We start from the raw sequence: 12,513 nt of genomic DNA on the forward strand, positions 1-12,513 counted from the left end.
ATCTTACCAAAAGCAATCTACAGATTCAATGCAATCCCCATCAAAATACCAACACAATTCTTCACAGACCTGGAAAGAATAATACTCAACTTCATATGGAAAAACAAAAAACCCAGGATAGCCAAAAGAATCCTGTACAATAAAACAACCTCTGGAGGCATCACGATCCCTGACTTCAAGCTGTACTATAGAGCTACAGTAATAAAAACAGCTTGGTACTGGCATAAAAACCGACATGTGGACCAATGGAATCGAATTGAAGACCCTGATATTAATCCGCACACCTATGAACAAATAATTTTTGACAAAGAAGCCAAAAGTGCACAATGGAAAAAAGAAAGCATCTTCAACAAATGGTGCTGGCAAAACTGGATATCAACATGTAGAAGGCTGCAAATAGATCCATATCTATCACCGTGCACAAAACTTAAGTCCAAGTGGATCAAGGACCTCAACATAAATCCAGCTACTCTGAACCTGCTAGAAGAGAAAGTAGGAAGTAGTCTTGAACACATTGGCATAGGAGACCACTTTCTAAATAGAACACCAGTAGCACAGACACTGAGAGAAACAATCAATCAATGGGACCTCTTGAAACTGAGAAGCTTTTGTAGGGCAAAGGATACGGTCAACAAAGCAAAGCGACAGCCTACAGAATGGGAAAAGATCTTCACCAATCCCACATCTGACAGAGGACTGATATCCAGAATATATAAGGAACTCAAGAAATTAGACATCAAAATGCCCAACAGTCCAATTAAGAAATGGGCTATAGAACTAAACAGAGAATTCTCAACAGAGGAAACTCAAATGGCTGAAAGACATTTAAGGAATTGCTCAACATCCCTAATCATCAGGGAAATGCAAATCAAAACAACTCTGAGATACCACCTTACGCCTGTCAGAATGGCTAAGATCAAAAACACTGAAGACACCTTATGCTGGAGAGGATGTGGAGCTAGGGGAACTCTCCTCCACTGCTGGTGGGAATGCAAGCTTGTACAACCACTTTGGAAATCAATATGGCGATTTCTTAGAAAATTGGGAATCCATCTCCCCCAAGATCCAGCTATACCACTCTTGGGCATATACCCAAGGAATGCTCAACCACACCACAAGAGCACTTGTTCAGCTATGTTCATATCAGCGTTGTTTGTAATAGCCAGAACATGGAAACAACCTAGATGCCCTTCAACTGAAGAATGGATAAACAAAATGTGGTACATATACACAATGGAATACTACTCAGCAGAGAAAAACAATGACATCATGAGGTTTGCAGACAAATGGATGGATCTAGAAAAAATCATCCTGAGTGAGGTATCCCAGACTCAGAAAGACAAACATGGTATGTACTCACTCATAACAGGACGCTAGATGTGGAACAAGGATGACTGGACTGCTACTCACATCACCAGGCAGGCTACCTGGAAAACAGGACCCCAAGAAAGACACAGGGATCGCCCAACGACAGAGAAATGGAATGAGATCTACATGAACAGCCTGGACAGGAGTGGGGGTAGTGAAGGGCGAGGGTCGAGGGAAAGAGAGCTTGGGTGAGTGGGAGATCCCAGCTGGATCAAAAACAGAGAGGGAGAACAAGGAATAGGAGACCATGGTAAATGAAGACCACATGAGAATAGGAAGAAACAAAGTGCTAGAGAGGCCCACAGAAATCCACAAAGATACCCCCACAACAGACTGCTGGCAATGGTCGAGAGACAATCCGAACTGACCTACTCTGGTGATGGGATGGCCAAACACCCTAATTGTCGTGCTAGAAACCTCATCCAACTACTGATGGATCTGGAGGCAGAGATCCATGACTAGGCCCCAGGTGGATCTCTGGGAGTCCAATTAGCGAGAATGAGGAGGGTTTATATGAGAGAGAATTGTTGAGACCAAGGTCGGATAAAGCACAGAGACAAATAGCCAAACAAACGGAAACACATGAAATATGAACCAATGGCTGAGGGGTCACCAACTGGATCAGGCCCTCTGAGTGGGTGAGACAGCTGATTGGCCTGATCTGTTTGGGAGGCATCCAGGCAGTGGGACCGGGTCCTGTGCTCATTGCATGAGTTGGCTGTTTGAAACCTGGGGCCTATGCAGGGTCCCTTGGCTCAGCATGGGAGGAGGGGACTGGACCTACCTGGACTGAGTCCACCAGGTTGATCTCAGTCTGTGGGGAAGGCTTTGCCCTGGAGGAGATTGGAATGGGGGGCGGGCTGGGGGGAAGGTGAGGGGGGCGGGAGGGGGGAGAACAAGGGAATCTGTGGCTGATATGTAGAACTGAATTGTATTGCAAAATAAAAATTAAAAAAAAAAAAATCAAAAAAAAAAAAAAAAAAAAAGTAATCAGCCATAGAGTAAAGGGCTGTAACCTCCAACATCTAGAAAATTCAAAAACATCAGTGTTTTCATTTAACTATAGAGTGGTTAATGTAACTAACCTTAAACCATTCCTTTTTGTTGTTTTTAAGTCACAGTATGAATGGGAGGGTGGTCATATAGTTATATTTCCTGTTTCTATTGTTCTGTTTATAGAAGTGATTGAGTATAGAAAGCAACCTGACTTTATATTAAGAGTATTTTTTATTAAGTTTTCTAAAATAAATGTAGTGGTACCTGAAAAAAAAAAAAAAAAAAAAAAAACAATTCCGGCCTCTGGCATGTGTCTGTTCCAAGGAGTAGTACACAATTATCTCCACCCGGCTTCTCCCTCATGGAAGTGTGTGCCTCCAGCTCATGGAGGAGTCGCTGTACATGTACATGAGCCCTCTGGAGGCTCAGAACACCTTTTTGGTTGTATGCTAAAGGCCCACAAAGGTTACCACCTTAAGGCAGATAATGGTGAAACTGAGCACCAGTTATCACTAGGAAAAGTCAGTTTAGGGGCTGGAGCCAAGGACGAATTATACATTCCTGAGGCAGAAGCAATGAATTAAGAAGGCAGTCCAACCAAAGTAATAGGAGCAACTCAGAAGACATCTGTACGACATAGTTTCCCTTGGGGGCTTTGAAATGACACCACCCATAGTCTTGTGGTTAAAGTGTGGCTCAGGGGATGTGCACATTAGTGGACAGCATGTCGTCGCTGTAGAGGACGAGGCAGAAGCAGAAGATGAGGAGGATGCAAAACTCTTAAGTTTGTCTGGAAAGCACTCTGCCCTGGAATAAAAAAATAAAAGGATAAAGATAATGATGATGATTTTGATGAAAAAAACTAAAGAAAAGGCTCCAAATCAAGCAAGAATGGAAAAAAACTTTAAACCATCAAACCAAGACCAAAAGATCAAGAATCCTTAAAAAAAAAAAAAAGAGGCGGGGGAGGTGGTCCTTAAATTTCAAAGTGCTTAGTTCTGTAGAAGACATTAAGGCAAAAATGCAAGCAAGTATAGAGAAAGTGGTTTTCTTCCCAAGTTGGAAGCTGAGTTCACCGGTTATGTGAAGAACTGCTTCCGGATGACTGGCCCGGAAGCTATGCAGATCTCTGGCAGTGGAGGAAGTCGCTTTGAGAAGATGGTTTACACCTGCCCATCGCAGGGTGAGAGGCTTAGGGTTAGGCTTGGGCCCTGGTGCTATTCAGGAAAGCTGGTGTCTGGGCTCCTGCCTAGGAGAGGTGGAGTCACATGGGGAAGGAGAGATAGGACATCTGCTCCAGGGCTGCTTCCTTCAGATGGTATAGATAGGGGCTGGACCTGACAGCTGGAACCACCCGGCTCCCTCCTGCCACAGGCCATCTCACACAGATGATTCCTGTTAACCACTGCACTGTTCACAATGTCACTGGTCACTGCCATGTGTGTGACTGTCAGTGGAATCCTAAGTTCCTAAGAAGTAGACGAATAATTTTCAACATATGTGACTGATGATGCCTTTTCCTCACATTCAATGAGCTCTAACACGATAACAGGAAAAAGACAAACCCTTGGGTCCTAGTGGTGTGTACCTGTGACCCTGAGTGGCTGGGAGCAGGGGGGACGACATGACCTGAGGATTGTCCCAGCCAGCCTGGGCTACACAGCAGGACCCTGTCTCAAGAGCTTTCAGTAATATTGATACTGATAACTGTTACATATAAATGGTTACCGCGTAGAGACAACACAGAGATGAAGAAATTGCCACTAAGCATGAAAGCATGCCCAGGGGTGCTAATACTTAAAAGATGGCGATTAAACCATGATAGCATGTTGCTAACTATATTTAGAAGATTGACACTGTCTGCTGTTGGCTAGAATGTGAATGAGCAGCATTCTCATAAACACGGGAAATACTTTAGCAACATCTACCAAAAATGTAAACACAAGAATTTCACAAGTTTGTGACTTTAATGCACATAGCATATGAGGCAGGGAACTGATGGGGGAGTCAGTACAGACTGAGAGGAAGAGAAACATGAGAAATAACTAAGGATTTTTTTAAAGCCATAAAGAATCATATATATTCAACTAAAATTACATATAATACATATAAGTATATGTGTATCCGTATATAGCTTAAACGAAGCGATGCTACCTGGGCTGACAATGCTCTATCCAAGCACCATAGACCATCTATCAAAAACCCCAGAACCAAACATGAGAAAGCTCTTTTCAAGTTGTTGGTCAGGGGAATCCAAGAAACTCCCAAGTCAATATAGGCTATTGCTGTTGTCTCTGGTTGCCTCCTAGAGGTTGAAGGTAAGTCTTTTGCTGAAGACCCCATGCACTTCAGACACAGCACTCAGGGGATCCCTTTAAGCTCTGTCTGACCTGAATGCCTCCCCATTGAGGACTAATTTTCATAGTATCAGAAGCTGCTGCGTAAGCTTCCGAGGGAAGGAAGCCATCAGTAAGCCAGTTGTGACCCCTATGAACCACAGCAATGACTAGCAAGGCAAGGTATCCCAAAAGGTGCAATGGTGGCATCCATATCTTGGTTGTAACCAATAGCCGTCTAACTGGACTTAAGAGCTGCTCAGCAGTAGGGAAATCATTCAGGTTACTGGAAGCCTAGCTGTGCGGGACTTGACACAGGCTAAAGTCATCTGAGAGGAGGGGACCTCCATTAAGAAAGTGCCTCCATAAGATTGGGCTCCAGGCAAGCCTGTAGGACATTTTCTTAATTAGTGATTGATGGGAGAGTGCCCAGTCCACTGTGGGTGGTGCCATCCCCGGGCTGGTGGTCTTGGGTTCTATAAGAAAGCAGGCTGAGCAAGCCATGACAAACAAGCCGACAAGCAGGACCTTCCATGGCCTCTGCTTCAGGTCCTGCCTCCAGGAGCTGTTTGAGTTCCTGTCCTGACTTTCTTCAATGATGGACAGCAATATAGAAGTATAAGCCAAATAAACCCTTTCCTCCCAACTTGCTTTTGGTCATGATGTTTTATCACAGCAAAAGAAATCCCAACCAAGACACTAGCCTGTGGCTAGTGAGATCATAGGTCTCACTATGAATAAGAGAAGAATCTACTACAGTCATTTTACTAAAGCTGCATAATTCTTAACTGCATTCTAAATACCTAATCTGATGCCCAGAAATAAGTGTAGCTCTCAATCCTCATTGAAGAAGCTTTACTTTGCAACAGATGGTAACCATTACAGAATACCACATCTGGTCAAAGTGCAGAGAACATGTGATTATAGGTGCCCAGTCCCAATGGATACATACATCTACAACACAATCCCTACACATAAGGCTCAAGGAACACCAGAGAAGAGGAGAGAGAAAGATTGTTAAGAGCCAAAGAATCGGGAAATCTTTTATGAGATTTTGTTTCCTAGAAATGTCAGGGAAGCTTCACCCATGATACCTCAACAATATGGCTGCCTGAGCAAGACCTGAACAAGGACACCACCAATAGACATGCTAATGTGGAACAGAGAATTCTAGGGGGCCCCACCCCTAGAGAAAGAACTATAGGAGGGTTTGGGAGCATCTTCATGTTGAAAATATTCTTCTGTATAATAAACTTAATGTGTACATAAATGTGCATGGTAAGCAAAGAAAATAAAACCAATTAGTCAAACATAGTATATAACAATGTGGGTTTGCATTTTTAAAGTACAATATAATTGCCTGTGCATAAAGGAAGATACAAACCAGCATGTCAGCTGTGAACATTTATAAAGCATGAGATAACAGGCAGTATCCATTGAGACTTAGAGGACTTTTCAATTTTATTTCACATGCTTCTGCCTATCAAATATTCTACTAAGTATACACTAAATACTATAATCTTTAGACCAGTAAGAATATCTTACCATGAATAAAATATCTGGAGGAGCTTAACATTACTACGCAAGGATACTGGAAGATGAACACACTCCATTTCTATTCCCGCTGCTTTAGTGTTTCGATAGGAAATTACTATCACCAGCCTTTTATGAACATTAATATAAGGAGTCTCTACTTCCTTCTTTCAGTTTTATTTATAAGCATATTAGATATTCCAATTATTTTCTCTGAAGCTGTTCTCAGAGAAGAAATTCTTATCTGGCACAAACTAAAAAAAAACCCTGAATATCTAATGGCTTTCATTTTTCAAATCCTAACTTCCCAGGCTCTTTCCCTCCAGGAATCTCTAAAATGATGTAAGTTGTACCTCAGTGCCTTTGGACCCATGTGGCTAAGCAAGCAGAACAAGCTTATTAGATTAGCTTTCTGGGTGAACACAATGATCAGTTAGATCATGTGTGCAGGCGGACAGAGTGAAGTCCAAGGCAGACGTTAGCATTTGTTTGACTTCTGACCTAACCCTACCTCTTCTCTCATTTTCCCAAGTACTCCAGGAGAATTGCGGCAGCAGGAAGCTAGCTAACTTTAATCATTCAAGCCACTACATCCTTCAAGCGGCTGTAACATTTGGACTACAAAGCACTATGTTAAACTTCCCGGACCAGATCACTGGACAACTTGCCATTGATGTACATCTGGGCTGCACCATTTGTCTAATGCACACACAGCTGGACCCAGCAAAGGCGCCCACAGTTAAAGCAGGTTGGAATTCTCCTTCAGATCAGCAAAATAGATAGATAGATAGATGGATGGATGGATGGATGGATGGATAGATGACTGATAGATAGATTAATAATTCCATTTTGATTTTTGAGATCCTATGGTACACGCTAATATTTTATAAGCCCACTTTGAACACAGTTTTACAATTTCAAGGTTATTAATTTGCTAAACCGCACGGTATCACTGGGCACCATGTATCATTTCTAGAATGCTAGTACATGCTAGGAAAGTGTTAGGCATTTTATCTCATCCCATTGGCCTCCTTGTTGCTCCTTGTTGCTTTGAGACCACTCTTCTCCTCAGCCCTGAAAACAAACGTACATCCTCCACTGTCACGTCCACTACAGTGGGCCCCACTGCAGTTATGAACCACACTGCCATTCTCTTTCCTCGATTTAATAACCAAGCTCCCCCTCTCCGCCGACCAGTACTCTTTGATGACGCTGATTTAGAATTCAGTGGTGCTCCAGCTCTGGCCACTTCATTACCACTTCATATGTAATGACTTCACTCACCTCAGCCTCCCATTTTAATGGTCCCACCCTGAATAACTTTAATAACAGAATTGCTGCTAACTGTATAATTCTCCCAATCTCCACTTCAAGATTTCCACTAGAATACGACCACCTCAGTTTTTATTCACTTTCCTGCAGTATCCTAATTATCCAGCCCCACTGGAAAGTTCCACTCTTTGGGGTTTTTTTCTTTTTCTTTTTTTAAACATGTGTGCATGCATGCGTGCATTTACTAACATGCACCACAGTGCACCTGTGGAGGTCAGAGGACAATTCTCCTGAGTCAATCCTCTCCTTCTACCATGTGTATACCTGGGATTAAACTCAGGTCATCAGGCTTGGCAGCAAGTGCCTTCACCCCTGAGCTATCTCACTGGTCCACAGGTGGCATTTTTAGCTGTCCACATGTCTATGGCCTCCACTAACAATGGCTCTATGGATTTACACATGCACTCGGCCTCACCCATTCTCCCTTACCAAGGCTACTTCCTATTCTCCACATTTCTGTATATGCATGGGAACATGATCTAATTTGCATTTATCTTCACACTTTTCAAATGAGTAATCATTCCCATTATCATCCATTGTATCAGAAATAACTTCCATACAAATTTTCTCTTCCAACCTCCACTATCCTTCCCACTCAGCTGGTAATTATGCTCCTGGTTTTAGCAACAGGTCAAATGGGAGAACTTTTCATCCACTTACCACTTTTATCTCTTTTTACGTACTCTGTTTCCTTTCCTTCCTACATCAGCTGTTTTTTTTTTTTCTGTTGTAGTATCTATAACAGCCTTCAAGTCCCTCTAAAAAAATTCTGAAGTCCCTTAAAAAGTAAAGATGTAGAAGTACATATCTGTGGTCCTAGTGCCTCAAATGACTAAGGCAGAAAGATTCTTTGATCCCAGAAGTTCAGGGCTGTATCATGCATAGCAATAGCATGTTCATACCTATGAATAATCAAGCCAGAACTACATAGCAAAACCTTACCTCTTAAAAAATATTTCCATCCCTATAACCTTCACCTCTCTAGTCTCTACCTTATGGTGCTATAATGTCTTAGAGAAAAAATCCTTCAAACCTGTTGTCTGTCTCTCTCCACTTCCCTCTAATGCTCTTTTCAGTTCATACATTCTTTCAGGCTTCTAGGAAAGGTCGCCCATTACCAAGGTCTTCAGGTATCTTTCCATATAAAGTGTTCACCTTTAGATTCCAACTAAAATATTCACTTTATGTTTCAGCACTTTTACTTTATTGGATTAATCTTTCACTTTCAGAATCTTCATATAGTAAGAAATGCCTAAATCCAAATCTCTCTAAACACCCACCAAAACAAAGTGAATAAAACCATTTGCAACACATACCCTGGGTATAATCTCGCCTCAAGAATACTAAAAATTGGGCTGGAGAGATGGCTCAGCAGTTAAGAGCACATACTGCTCTTCCAGAGGAGCTGAGTTTGAGTCCCAGAACCCACATTAGGTGGCTCTTATAACTCCACTTGTAACTCCAGCTCCAGCAGAATCTTCTGACCTCTTTGGGTACCTGCATCACACACACACATCCCCCACACACATATACACATAATTAAAATAATAAAAATCTTTTTCAAAAATAGTAAACTTTTATTTTATATGCAAATAATAAACACCCTAAATCAGCAAAGCCAATCCTAGAAGGAGACTACATTAACTGCATGGAAAACAGAAAAGGGGTTGTGGAGACTCAGGAGTGGCAGAATACAAACTAGTCTTTCCCAGAGAGAAAGGGTCACATCCAGAAGACCAGCAAATCAAGAGAGTTTACAAAAAGAAATCAAAGATAAAAATCAAAACCAAGAGTAAAATGACTAAGTAAACTTGGAATTCAGATTCTTGAGGGAAAAACCAACAAAGTAGACAAGAAGATATTAGCAAATCTATTTCAGAATGCAATGAAAAAGCACAAATAAACCAAATAGAAATGCACCAGTGAAAGTAAGTTATATTTTAAATACCAAAAGATAATCTTTCACAAAGTCAAATACACTGAAAATCTACACAAAGAGATAATTTTCTTTAAAAAAATATTTCCCTCTTTGACTCCAAAGCAGATTATCTGAAACATTTTCATGGAACAGAGAAATGGAGACTATTATACTCCCATATAAAAATGCTTCAGACTAATGTGTTTTTATCGGAGGAATCCAATCAAACCTTCAGAGAATAGAGGAGTCCTAAGCTACTTATATGCCATTTGTATTGCTTCAGAGCCTAGGAAATGTTTAAACTGCAGTCCTTTTTGTGAAACCAATGTAATTCTGGCACCTAAACTTGATTTCATAACAGATTGCAAAGGAAATAACTACACAAAAACCTTACTCAGGTATGTTGATACTAGGTGTGCATACATACTCCCACATACACAACATACACTTATACACACCAATAGCACAGAGAACAGCAGCACATTAACTAGTGAAACTTCTTCAGAACACAAAGATGTTTCCTTTCTAAGAAACCTGTTAATGCAATTCATTACTTACCAGACACAAAAAAAGGAAAGTATGCAATTATCTCCAGAAATGCTAAAAGGGTCTTGCAGAATTTAATACCATTTATGAGTCTTTAATTCAATAAAATTGAAATTGGCCTGGAGTTGTACCTCAGTGGCACAGTGCTTGCCCTTGCCAAAGGTCTGATCCCCTGCACTACAGGGGCATAAATCAGAAAGAAAGAAATCAATGACTAGTTCTGGGTACGTATACCCACGTGCACATATAAATCCCCCTTCGACGAAGCTAGCATCTCACTTACTTGAAGAAGATACATCATAAGAGAAATATCTCATAGGCAAGAGCAACAAGGGTAAAAGTTGTTACACAATATTTCTTCTGCAGCTAAAAGAGCTGGTCCTTAAGTACACAGGAAAATGAACACACAAGAATGGCTAGGAAATAAGCCTTCTGCTATGACCAACACAGACTAACCCAACTGAAACAAACACTGGATGAAATCAATGAACAAGAGGTTTTTTGTTGTTGTTGTTGTTGTTTTTTTTCTAGTATTCTTTTTTTTTTTATTTTGCAATACAATTAAGTTCTACATACAGGCACAGATTCCCTTGTTCTCCCCCCTCCCGCCCCACTCACCTTCCCCCCCAGCCCGCCCCCCATTCCAATCTCCTCCAGGGCAAAGCCTTCCCCACAGACTGAGATCAACCTGGTGGACTCAGTCCAGGTAGGTCCAGTCCCCTCCTCCCAGGCCGAGCCAAGGGACCCTGCATAGGCCCCAGGTTTCAAACAGCCAACTCATGCAATGAGCACAGGACCCGGTGCCACTGCCTAGATGCCTCCCAAACAGATCAGGCCAATCAACTGTCTCACCCATTCAGAGGGCCTGATCCAGTTGGTGACCCCTCAGCCATTGGTTCATATTTCATGTGTTTCCGTTTATTTGGCTATTTGTCTCTGTGCTTTATCCGACCTTGGTCTCAACAATTCTCGCTCATATAAACCCTCCTCATTCTCACTAATTGGACTCCCAGAGATCCACCTGGGGCCTAGTCATGGATCTCTGCATCCAGATCCCTCAGTAGTTGGATGAGGTTTCTAGCACGACAGTTAGGGTGTTTGGCCATCCCATCACCAGAGTAGGTCAGTTCGGATTGTCTCTCGACCATTGCCAGCAGTCTGTTGTGGGGGTATCTTTGTGGATTTCTGTGGGCCTCTCTAGCACTTTGTTTCTTCCTATTCTCATGTGGTCTTCATTTACCATGGTCTCCTATTCCTTGTTCTCCCTCTCTGTTGTTGATCCAGCTGGGATCTCCCACTCACCCAAGCTCTCTTTCCCTCGACCCTCGCCCTTCACTACCCCCACTCCTGTCCAGGCTGTTCATGTAGATCTCATTCCATTTCTCTGTCGTTGGGCGATCCCCGTGTCTTTCTTGGGGTCCTGTTTTCCAGGTAGCCTGCCTGGTGTTGTGAGTAGCAGTCCAGTCATCCTTGTTCCACATCTAGTATCCTGTTATGAGTGAGTACATACCATGTTTGTCTTTCTGAGTCTGGGTTACCTCACTCAGGATGATTTTTTCTAGATCCATCCATTTGTCTGCAAACCTCATGATGTCATTGTTTTTCTCTGCTGAGTAGTATTCCATTGTGTATATGTACCACATTTTGTTTATCCATTCTTCAGTTGAAGGGCATCTAGGTTGTTTCCATGTTCTGGCTATTACAAACAATGCTGATATGAACATAGCTGAACAAGTGCTCTTGTGGTGTGGTTGAGCATTCCTTGGGTATATGCCCAAGAGTGGTATAGCTGGATCTTGGGGGAGATGGATTCCCAATTTTCTAAGAAAGCGCCATATTGATTTCCAAAGTGGTTGTACAAGCTTGCATTCCCACCAGCAGTGGAGGAGAGTTCCCCTAGCTCCACATCCTCTCCAGCATAAGGTGTCTTCAGTGTTTTTGATCTTAGCCATTCTGACAGGCGTAAGGTGGTATCTCAGAGTTGTTTTGATTTGCATTTCCCTGATGATTAGGGATGTTGAGCAATTCCTTAAATGTCTTTCAGCCATTTGAGTTTCCTCTGTTTTAAGACTTAAAGTTACCAAGAAGCAAAGAACTGTATTTCCTGAGAGATAAGAATCATGACAGAACCCTGTGACTGCTTCAGCTTGATGCCTGGAGAGATTTTCCAGACTCTAAAACCGAACAGGAGAATTTTAAAAAAAAGCACAGCTAAGGGAGTCAGGGGATTCGAGTTCACAGAACAGCTTACCAGGGAAATGTGAACTGCCCACAAGAATGAGCCGGAGGTGTGAACTGCCCACAGGAATGGGCCAGAGATGTGAACTGCCCACAAGAATGGGCTGGAGGTGTGAACTGCCCAAAAGAACAGTCTGGAGGTGTGAACTGCCCACAGGAACGGGCCAGAAATGTGAACTGCCCAAAAGAACAGTCTGGAGGTATGAGCTGCCCAAAAGAACAGTCTGGAGGTATGAACTGCCCAAA

At 42.3% G+C, this 12,513-nt stretch overlaps 1 protein-coding gene and 1 pseudogene across 1 annotated transcript in view; one reads left to right on the forward strand and one right to left on the reverse strand.

Annotated features, from left to right (window-relative positions):
• Positions 1–12,513, reverse strand: part of Plch1 (phospholipase C eta 1) — a 221,679-nt gene that overhangs the window by 141,071 nt on the left and 68,095 nt on the right. The gene's annotated exons all lie outside the window — the stretch shown is intronic.
• LOC131913058 (nucleophosmin-like) lies at positions 2,749–3,518 on the forward strand (annotated as a pseudogene).

The sequence above is a fragment of the Peromyscus eremicus genome, chromosome 6 (assembly GCF_949786415.1).
Source record: "Peromyscus eremicus chromosome 6, PerEre_H2_v1, whole genome shotgun sequence".
Taxonomy (NCBI): Eukaryota; Metazoa; Chordata; class Mammalia; order Rodentia; family Cricetidae; genus Peromyscus; species Peromyscus eremicus.